The sequence below is a fragment of the Humulus lupulus genome, chromosome 8, assembly GCF_963169125.1.
Source record: "Humulus lupulus chromosome 8, drHumLupu1.1, whole genome shotgun sequence".
NCBI lineage: Eukaryota > Viridiplantae > Streptophyta > Magnoliopsida > Rosales > Cannabaceae > Humulus > Humulus lupulus.
The window spans coordinates 94,822,719-94,834,370 of NC_084800.1; the positions used below are offsets into that span (position 1 = coordinate 94,822,719).

The 11,652-nt window shown below is 38.1% G+C and overlaps 1 non-coding gene across 1 annotated transcript; it reads left to right on the forward strand.

Moving 5' to 3' along the window:
* The first annotated feature begins 7,736 nt into the window (after positions 1–7,736).
* Positions 7,737–7,843, forward strand: LOC133799043 (small nucleolar RNA R71). Its single transcript, XR_009876251.1, has one exon. It is a non-coding gene; the product is annotated as a small nucleolar RNA R71 (small nucleolar RNA).
* The last annotated feature ends 3,809 nt before the right edge of the window (positions 7,844–11,652 follow it).

Sequence of the window (11,652 nt, forward strand, 5' to 3'; positions counted from 1 at the left end):
CTTGCAAATAAAATAATTGAACCACTTTATGCACATCAAATTCTCACCAACTAACCACAAACTCAAATAATCCATATGCCTACATTACTTACTATTCTCCATTAATATAAACAAATGCACAAATAAGAATCAATAGGACTTGATAAAGGTTGTAATAGAAGGCTTAGGTATAGGTGGACAAAGAGACAGTTTTAGGCTTAATCATACCACAAACATTCCACTAAACAAGCTTTCCCAACAAATTCACACCACTTATCCCTTGTTACCCCTTTTTCTGTGCAATGATTGAGAATATATATATTTTTTTCAATAAACTCCCCCAAACTTTGATTTTTCAATAAATAATTGTTTGGGGGCATAATCATTTTTCACTTTATTTTCATTTTCTTTCTTTAATTTTTTTATTTTTTTTCTCAATCAAAAGTAATTTTCTGAATAACACATATTACCAACATCCCCTTACACATTCACTCCCCTCATATAATGATTTTCATGCTCATGGTATGGGTCAAAAAGAGTAAATGGTATTTCATTTTACAGTTAGGCTCAAAAGAATGTGTTAATCAAGAAAATGGTTATAAGGCTCGAAATGGTTGACTAAGGAGAAAATTTAACAGGGTTAGCTTGAAAGGTACAACCAGTCCAAAAATTGCCTATATCATTTTCCTAAATGTGCACTGTTTCAAATTTCATCTCAAATAGTAAGCAAGCAGGTTCTAGAATTTTTCAAACTTTTCAATCCACAATCCAAATCTGACATGCATAAAATAACTCAAGTATAACATTTGCAATGTATGAACAATAGATCTCTGATGTCAACAAATCACAGTGAAAAACAAAGTAATCTAACCAAGCACATAGATTATTTTTAGAAGCACATCAATTTTTCCTTTGGATTATACTACAAAACAGTCAATCAGATTGAAATGGCCATTATTGTCAACTTAATTTATACTCTAAAACATGTCTCCAAACGAACAACTGATTAAAATTAAAAACAAACAAACAAACCAAAAACGCAACAAAGAAGACCAGAAATAAATCTCTCCCCCAAACGTAAAACCGAACATTGTCCCCAATGTGGAGTAAGAAAGAAAGAGAATAGAGACTTACCTGACCCGCCACATCAATATGGCGGTGGTGGTGGTTGGAACGAAGGTCCTTCAAAAGGCTGAGACTACGGAGGCGGAGGCTCTGGAAAACCAGCAAATGACGGGGGTGGAGGCGGAGAGTAAAATGGCGAATACGGTGGATAAGGCGGTGGTGGAGCAAAATAAGTTCTATCTGATTCATCTAACGACCAGCGGCTCACCAAATTGTTTAACTGAGCCACATGATTCACCTCATAGTCATAACGATGGCCCAAATACTGATTAATCATATGCTGTTGCTGAACCACATATTGATTTTGTTGGATTAGATAATCCAACTTAGAATTGACTTGATGCATACTTGAATTACTACCTCCACCCAACAATACTGGTTCAGCTTCTTCCTCCACATCAATTTCCACACGGCGCTTACCCTTTTTCCTTGTCTGCGGCACATACAGAGCAGGCTCAGGATAATCATTCATCAAATTGATGGACAACGGTTGTTGCAACGACTGATAAATATCAATAACGAATTCTGGGACACCAGCCTTACAGCACAACATCGTGATGACAGACCCATGGCCCAAACCTCCAGTAGTATGGTCATTCTCAATAAAATTAATATTGGCCTTAATCCATATACCCGGATTAATACTCATTCCCATCATAAAAGCATACATCAATAAGACTCGATCTTTAGTCATATCAGACACATGACTAACTGGCATAAATCGAACACAAACAAAAAACGCCCAAAATCTCGCCTCAATGTTTAGCTGGCACGATGCTATACTTTTAGGTAAACTGCCAGATAAATTCCACGGAGCACCTTCAAAGCATAATTTATCAGCCACAACATTAAAATCTATAGATCCATTCAAAAACTGAGCATATTCCTCCTCCTCCTATTTTATGTGCGGAACTTTGAACACCTTATTAATAGCTTCCGCAGTGAAAGGCACACGCTTAACTCGAACAAAAACTGTATCATTATGTTTATCTCTTAAATTCGCATAAAACTCATACACCAATGATACATTAGCCTGTGCCAATTTAGTCACAAAATTTCCTCACTTCCTATTCATAAAATTAGCCCGAACCAATTCAAAAATATGATGAGTAAAAGGATCAGACTGATATTCCACTTCACGCTCAGGAATCAAAGGCTTTCTAACAAATTTCTCATAGCGCTCTTGAGCCTTAAAATTGATAAATCTAGTTTCATCATACTCGTGCTCTGAACTATCATCCCTTGGTTGAGAAGCAGGTGCTTGTCCTTTCCCTTTTTCCTTATTTCTACCCGCTCTACTCTTAGGAGCCATTATCCACACTCTCACCAACCCACAAGACAGAATTTTTACAGCACCTCCCCTTCAAGTGAACCCTTTTCCTCTTCACAACCTCTCAAAATATTCAATCTTTAAAACAAATGAACTAAAGATCCCAAATCCAAACCACAAATGGAATCCACCCTCAACAATCAATCAAAGCAATCCAATCCCAAATACAACAAAAATCTGAAGATAAAAGGGAAAGGAACCACTTACCAAACCTTGCAATGGACTCCTTTGTGCTTGAATTAGAACATCCCCTTGAAAATTGCCATCTTCATCAAGAAATTAAATCAATGAATTTCTAGGTTTCAAAAATGATTGGGAAAAATTGGAATGGGTTTGAGAAGAAAGCAAAGGAAGGAGAGAAATAAAAGAAGAAATGAATGAGAAAGGGAGAATGTGTGGTGAAATTTCTGGGGAATAGGCTGAAAGGGAAAATCTATGGGGGCTATGAAGGAGATGGGGGAGAGAACATGGAAATGAGGGGAAAAATGTAGAGGGAATGAGGGGAAAAATCGAAACCCCTCTGTTTTTAAAAAATTTATGGACAGAGCATTGTAGCGCTATATGTATAGCGCTAATACCCGTTCTGGATTTTTTTCCTCTGGAACTAGCGCTGTAGCGCAAATAACCTCCAAAAAAAAAATTTCTTCTCTGAGATGAGCGCCATAGCGCTACGAATGCAGCGCTGTAGCGCTACTGCACCTCCAATCACCATATTTCCAACCTTTTTCTTAAAAATTCTTGCGTTTTTTTTCACGATTTTCACGGTTCATACAATACATTAAAATAAAAATAAAAACCAAAACAAATTTCCTAAACATTGTTCCAAACCAAACAAATACAAAAATATAAATTAAAACTGAGAAATGCCTCCTCAAAGCGCTGTCTTTAACATCTTTTAGCCGGACGCTTCGTTTCTTTTAACAATCCACCAGTGTGATATTAACCTTCTTCTCAAGCTCTCCTCCAAAATAATGCTTCACCCGCTGCCCATTAACCTTAAACGGCGAAGAATCACCTTGTTGAATCTCCAAAGCCCCGTATGGAAAAACCTTTGTAACAGTGAATGGCCCCCAACCATCGAGACTTTAATTTTCCCAGAAATAACTTGAGACGAGAATTAAATAACAGCACCTTATTACCCACTTGAAAAGTCTGATTTACAATATTATTGTCATGCCATTTCTTTGTCTTCTCTTTGTAGGTCCTTGCATTCTCATAGGAATCATGGCGCAATTCATCTAACTCATTCAGTTGAGCTAGCCTTAATGCCTTCGAAGCAGCTGGATTGAAATTCAACTTTTTTAATGCCCACTGTGCCCTATGCTCCAGTTCAAACGGCAAATGACAAGCTTTACCATATACAAGACGGTAGGGAGACGTACCTATTGGCGTTTTAAAAGCTGTACAATAGCCCATAATGCATCATCGAGCTTGATCGACCAATCCTTTCTATTAACTTGCACCGTCTTCTCTAGAATCAACTTAATCTCACGATTTGACACTTCCGCTTACCCATTTGACTGCGGATGATATCCCAATGCCATCTTGTGTTTAATACCATACTTCTCTAGTAAGGAATTAAAGATATTATTGGCAAAATGAGTCCCTTCATCACTTATGATCGCTCGAGGTGTGCCAAAACGAGAGAATATGTTCTTCTTCAGAAACTTGACTACCACCTGAGCATCATTAGTGGCAGTAGCTACTGCTTCAACCCACTTACTTACATAATCCACCACCAACAAAATATACAAATTACCAAACGACGGTGGATAGGGTCCCATGAAATCAATACCCCAAACGTCAAATAATTCAACCTCTAATATGTTAGTGAGAGGCATTTCATGACGTCTTGAGATATTACCTACCCTTTGACAATGATCACAGCATTTCACAAAGTCATAGCTGTCTTTATACAGAGTAGGCCAATAGAATCCACATTCCAGGACCTTTGCAGCAGTCCTTGTTCCCCCAAAATGACCGCCAATAGGTGATGCATGGCAATGAAACAAAATGTCCTTCATTTCTCCTTCTGGGACGCATCTTCTGATAATCAAATCCGGACACTGTTTGAATAGTATAGGATCATCCCAGTAGTAATGTTTCACATCATGATAAAACTTTTTCAATCTTTGTCCTATAAATTCTGGTGGCACAACATTGGCTGCCAGATAGTTCACATAGTCGGCAAACCATGGCACCAACTCATCTTCCACTGTAAATAATTGTTCATCTGGGAAACTCTCATTAATTTCCCCAGCAGCAAGTTTAGATTCATCCCCCAACTCTAGTCTTGATAAATGATCTGCCACCAAATTCTCTGTACCCTTCTTATCCTGAACCTCCATATCGAACTCTTGTAGAAGAAGTACCCAACGAATAAGTCTGGGTTTAGCATCTTTCTTAGCAATAAGATGCCTGATCGCTGAGTGATCCGTATACACAATAACTTTGTTCCCCATCAAATAAGGCCTGAATTTATCGAATACATACACAATGGTGAGAAGTTCTTTCTCAGTGGTGGCATAATTCAACTGAGCACCATTTAGTGTTCTACTGGCATAATAAATAGTCTGAAATACTTTGTTTACTCACTGCCCCAGAACTGCATCTACTGCAAAATCACTTGCATCACACATTAACTCAAATGGCAGCTCCCAATCTGGTGAAATTACTATAGGTGCTGACACCAATTTCTGCTTTAGTATCTTGAAAGCTTCAAGACACTTCTCATCGAACTAAAATAGCACCCCATTCATCAACAATGCCGAGAGTGGCTTAGAAATTTTGGAGAAGTCCTTTATAAATTGTCTGTAGAACCCTGCATGACCAAGGAAACTTCTCGCCCCTTTCACTGAAACTGGAGGTGGCAAGTTCTCAATAGTAGCAATCTTAGCTCTATCAACCTCAATACCATTCTTAGACACCTTGTGCCCAAGTACTATGCCTTCATTTACCATGAAATGGCATTTTTCCCAATTTAAGACTAAATTCGCCTCTTCACATCTTCTCAGCACAGCCTCCAAATTCCTTAGACAATCATCAAAAGAAGACCCCATAACAGAGAAATCTTCCATAAAGATCTCAATGCTTCGTTCCACCATATCAGAGAAAATAGCCATCATACACCTTTGAAAAGTGGCTGGGGCATTGCATAGACCAAACAACATACGACGGAATGCAAAAGTACCATATGGACAGGTGAAAGTCGTCTTTTCTTGATCCTCAAGAGCAATGGCTATTTGATGGTACCCTGAATAGCCATCCAGAAAACAGTAATACGGTGGATGGACTTATTCCCTGAATATCTGCCAACGTCCATCCAATTGCCAACTTATGGGTTCTCAACACCCTTAACAGTTTTTCCATCTCCTCATTAGAAAGAGAAGAAGACACAATGACTGGTAAAGTCTCCTTCTCACCCAGAAAAGCATAGCAAAGATGTGCAGGCAATGATTTCAATTCCAACTCTGGAGGTTTCTGAACTGATGGTAATGGTCTTTTAGGTCCTTGGCCCAAATCTTCATATTTTCGATTATAAATTGGCCCTTTAGAATTCATCCACTGTACACACTCTTGGACCTCACTGTCGAACTCATCATCTATACCATCAATTGTCAAGCTCTTCTGAAGTGAATCCTCTATAAGATTAATTTCTGCCACCGCTTTCTCTACCAGGTCAACTCTGAAACATCTATCATTTACATTTGCAAACTTTAATGCCTTAAACACATTGAATACCACTTCTTCACCCTGGACTCGAAGTGTCAGTTCACCTTTTTGAACATCAATTAAAGCTTGCCCAGTAGCTAAAAATGGCCTGCCTAGAATGATAGGTACATCCATATCCAGAACGATAAAATCAGCAGGAAAAATAAACTTATCCACCTTCACAAGAACATCTTCAATAATTCCCCGTGGATGTTTCACCGATCGATCTGCTAGTTGTAGAGTGACAGTTGTCGGTCTTGCCTCACCCAAACCCAGTCGTCTGAACACAGTTAAGGGCATCAGATTAATACTTGCCCCCAGATCACATAAAGCGTGCTTACATTCAAATTTGCCAATGGTGAAAGGTATGGTAAAGCTCCCTGGATCTCTCAACTTTTGGGGAAATTTCCTCTGTAATATTGCACTGCACTCTTCAGTGAGTGCCACTGTCTCATACTCCTCCATCTTCCTTTTCTTTGACAAAATCTCCTTCATGAATTTCACATAGCTGGGCATTTGCTCTAAAGCCTCAGCAAAAGGAATATTGATATGCAGCTTTTTAAACACCTCTAAAAACTTAGAAAACGGTCTGTCGAGTGTAGTTTTTCTAAGCCTCTGAGGATATGGAACTCGAATTGGCTGGTTATCAACAACTGCCGGACCCTTCTCTGAACTCTGGGCAATTTGGTCTTTAGTAACTCCTTGTTCTGCTGGATCAGACTGTTCACCCATTTCCCCATTCTGAACCACTGCTTGCGAAGATCTAGACTGCTCAATCTGCTTCCCACTCCTCAGAGTAATTGCCTGAACTTGCTCCTTTGGATTGACTTCAGTGTTACTAGGCAAATTCCCCTGCTGTCTGTTATTTAGCATATTAGCCAACTGCCCCACTTGTGTCTCAAGGTTTCGAATAGAAGATCGGGTCTCAGTCATGAATTGAGTCTGGGTATTAGTAAGAGTCAACAAAGTTGCTTGCAATTCATTGGGCTTTTCTGGTTGAATCTGTGATCTGAGTTGGTGTGACGATGAGGCTTGATTCATAGGCTGTTGTGACATATTCTGCTGGTATTGGCCTTGAAACTGTGATTGTTGACCCTGATTATTTCTCCATGAGAAATTTGGGTGATTTCTCCACCCAGGATTGTAAGAGTTGGAGACCGGGTTTTGATATGGCCTCTGAAAATTACCAACTGCTTGTACATGAGCCTGATCAACTAGCATATTACCATACATGCTGGTCACTGTACACTGTTCATACAAATGAGGCCCTCCACATAATTCACACCCTGCTTGCATCTGTATAGACTGGGCTTGAGCTGAGATCTTGTTTTGTTGCAACTACTTTGTCAATGAAGCAACTTGAGCAGTTAAAGCAGTAATAGCATCCAATTCGTATACCCCAGCTACTTTTCTCTGTGAGGTGTCTCATTCGGCAGGCCACTGATAATTGTTCATAGCCATCTCCTCTAACAATTCATATGCCTCATCCGCCCCTTTACTCATGAAAGCTCCACCTGCTGCTGCATCAATTATAGTGCGAGTAGTACCGCACAACCCGTTATAAAAGTTGTGAACTAACATCCACTTCTCAATACCATGATGAGGGAATTTCCTGAGCAAGTCTTTGAATCATTCCCATGCATCGTACAATGACTCTCCTTCATTCTGATAAAAGTTGTTGATTTCTCCCCTCAACTTAGCAGCTTTTGCAGGAGGAAAGAACTTGGAGAGAAACTTCTGAGCTAACTCCTCCCATGTATTAATTGAGTTGGCCTACAGAGAAATAAGCCAACTTTTTGCCCTGTCCCTGAGTGAGAAAGGGAACAATCTCAATCTTATCGCGTCATCACTTACTCCATTAAACTTGAACGTTGCACATAGCTCAAGGAAGTTCACTATGTGCAAATTAGGATCCTCATTGGGGAGACCACCAAGCTGGACAGAAGTCTGGACCATTTGTATCATCGCCGGCTTAATTTCAAAGTTATTGGTAGTAACAGTCGGCGGCCTAATGCACGAATGCACTCACTCCTGTGACAGCAGGGAGCACATAGTCTCTTAATGCTCTTGCTCCTTGCACATTTGGGACTTCTGCAGCTCTTTGCACATTGTTGGCACCCTTTCCCAAGTTGTCAGCCATGGTGAAGTCTAATTTCCTCTTTGTTTTTCGGTTCTTTCTGCACGTTCTTTCAATTTCCAGATCGATTGGTATAATCTCCTTTTGTTTATTGCTACGCATATACCAAAGAGTATCTTACATGGGAAGGTTGTTGAAAGACTATTTCGATACCTTAAGAGGACCAAAGAGTTATTCCTCCAATATTCTAAGTTTTCTAAGGTTCTTGAAGGATATAGCGATGCTAGTTGGATATCTGTTGTGGGAGATAATCTCTCCACAACTGGTTGGGTGTTCGCCCTTGGTGGGGGTGCGGTTTCTTGGGGTTCTAAAAAACAAACATTTATATGTCACTCGACCATGGAGTCCGAGTTTGTAGCTCTAGCGACAACCAACAAAGAGGTCGAGTGGCTAAGAGATATCATGTTGGAGATACCGAAAACTGCGGTTGATGTATCGACAATTTTTATACATTGTGATAATCAAGCCACTTTGATTAGAGCTTAGAACAAGATTTATAATGGGAATTCTGTTGCAAAATTTTAAAGCTACGCAAGTATACGTAGTCGTGTCAAGTAGTAAATTCCGTAAGAACGGATATCGTCCCACAGAGACTATCTCCCAAGTACCACTAATTGATTTTTTTATTCTATTTGGCTAATCAAAATTTAAATGAACAATTAACTAGGAATCAAAATTAAAGAATTAGAATCAAAGCAATAAATTACCACTTAAAATTCAATAATAAAAACAATCTAGGAATTAATTTCATCAACTGATTTTTCTATTAATTTTAATGATGAACTCTAAATCTCTTCTTGCTATTCTAATAGCAGGTTAATATAATCAAATCCTATTCTTTTTCAAGATATAAGATTTCAATTTATATGCAAGTCTTCTACATTTCTGTGATAAACCTGAACATATAAAAGGCATTAAACATAGAAACCTAATTACTACACAAGTCATATAGGTACTTTCGTCCAATATGAATCTTATGTCTATATAATGATAGCATATTTAATCCTCATCTTTCCAATTTTGAATTAAAAACATTAAATCAAGCAAATAGTGATCAAGTATTTACTAGCATTAAACATACATCATATAGATTAGAATAGAGAGAAGTATCAAAAGAAATTCATAATAAAATTAAATAGAATCTCAGTGACTACATTAATCCCTAGATAAAAAGAAATTAGTTCATAAACACCATGATGAAAATGAACTGTAAATAATTATTCATAAAAGTAACCTCCAAATCCAGATAAAAAAAATAAGAAGATCAATCCAGCAGCCTCTTGTTAATCTAGGGTTTTTGAAAATCTGAATCCTCTCTAAATTTGCAACATCATGTATCTTAAATATCCCTCCAAAGTTCCAAGTGAAAAGACCAAATTGCCATTCAAAAAGTGGTCAGAAATGTGAAAATCGCGTCACCAGCGCTATAGTGCTATGTTCATGGCGCTGTAGCGCTATAGTCAGAAACAACTCGATCAGAAATCTAGGCACCAGCGTTGTAGCGCTCTTATCGTAGTGCTGTAGCGCTACTTCCAGAACCGACCTCCTGAAAAACTTCCTCCAAGCGCTGTAGCGCTGCTGTTGTGGCGCTATAGCGCTAAAGTCAGGAGCATCACTTCTTCAAAATTCCTTCCTAGCGCTACGACGCTCCCTTAGTAGCGCTGTAGCGCTACTTACAGTACCCAAAATTCCACAAATCCGTCCCGATTTTGTTCCACTTTCACTCATTTTCACTATTTGTATCACTTTAGCATTAATCACCCTGAAACATGAACAAACGAACATAATTCTGAAATAAAATAATCCTAACTAATGAAAAATACCCTAAAAACTTAGACCATAAACGAGCCTAAAACCCGTTTATCAAATTCTAGACATATAAGTGACATGACTATGTGAGGGAATTGATTGATAAGAGTATCATATCAATTTCATATGTGAAATCATGTGAGAACTTAGCGGACCCGCTTACCAAACCTCTTAGGAGAGATTTGGTTAGTTCCACAAATAAAGAGATGGGACTAAAACTCCTAGATATATAGATTCCTTAATGAGAGCAACCCAATTCAAAACTTGTTTACATCAAGTGTAGAGTTCAATGGGTAAGAACAAGTCATTCGAAAAGGGAATAGATTCAACATTAACAACTTAAAAATTCTCATCAAGGGTGAGTTGATATTGGTTGCTACTGAAGTGAGGATTAAACTTAGGGATTTTAATGAAATTCAGTTGAAAAGCAACAAGCATCTCTAAAGGTAGCAAAGATGCTGTAAGAATTTCACCTATGTGAACTTAGAGGTGGGCCGCCTCTCAAGAGAGTAGGAGTTTTCTCTCTAGATGGTTCATGAATAGATCAAGCACAAGGAAATTAATAGTGCTAAGCGCAAACAGTGGGAAATATACACGTGTTCGTACAGTTACGTGTTTTAGCTCCAAAACTTAAATTTAAATGTGTTAATCTCATTGGTTGAGTTCAATAAGGATCCTATACTATTTAAAGGATTGATGTGAGTTAATTGGTGAATTTATCACTCACCTCTCTCTCTCTCTCTCTTTAAAAGAAGAACTCTCTCTCTCTCTCTCTCTCTAGCTTTCAAGATTACTAGTTTTCTCCAAGATCTTCATAAAAAAAAGCTTGGCTTGTATGAAGACCCAACACTTGTGTATCCCAATCTCATTCCATTGTAGTAGCTTCAAGCATTTCCATAGAAAAGGAAAGAAATAGAGATTTTTGGACAACAAATCTACATTTGTGTCAAGCCTTGTAACTTTTATGTTTCACATAAAATCATAGCTTTGTGATTTTATGTTCGAAGGGTTGTTCTTCAAGAAAGGTCTATTCTACACTTTTATCTCTTTGTGTTTACTATTATTAAAGTTAGATTACTTGTATCTTTGTTTTGAGTTGTAACACAAAACTAAGGTTGTTTATAGCCTAACCCCAACTGTCCTCATTTAAAGGAGCATCCCCCCTCCACCATGCTTTCTCCTCTGCTAGCAGTGCCTTGAATTCTCTATGTAGATTCTCCTTTGCTTAAAAATGATTGCTAGTACTCCATTAGCACCAGTACAAACATGACAATAATTGGATAAAAAATAAATAAAATTAATACCAACAATGAGTAGTATGAATGAGTACAAACTAACCTCTTTATCAGTCAGGTCTTTGTGTGCGGTGAAATACGATTTATACTATGCTTTACTGCATAAATACAAGCGAGTTAGCAAATTAAATATAATTTAGCAACATAGGTATATCAATTAAATGAAATGCATAAACAATGAAAAAGAAAAAGATATTACAAGAAGTGTCGCCATTCTGCAACATTGTCATTCTTTGCAGTGTTCTCGATGTTCTTGGTTTCAACAT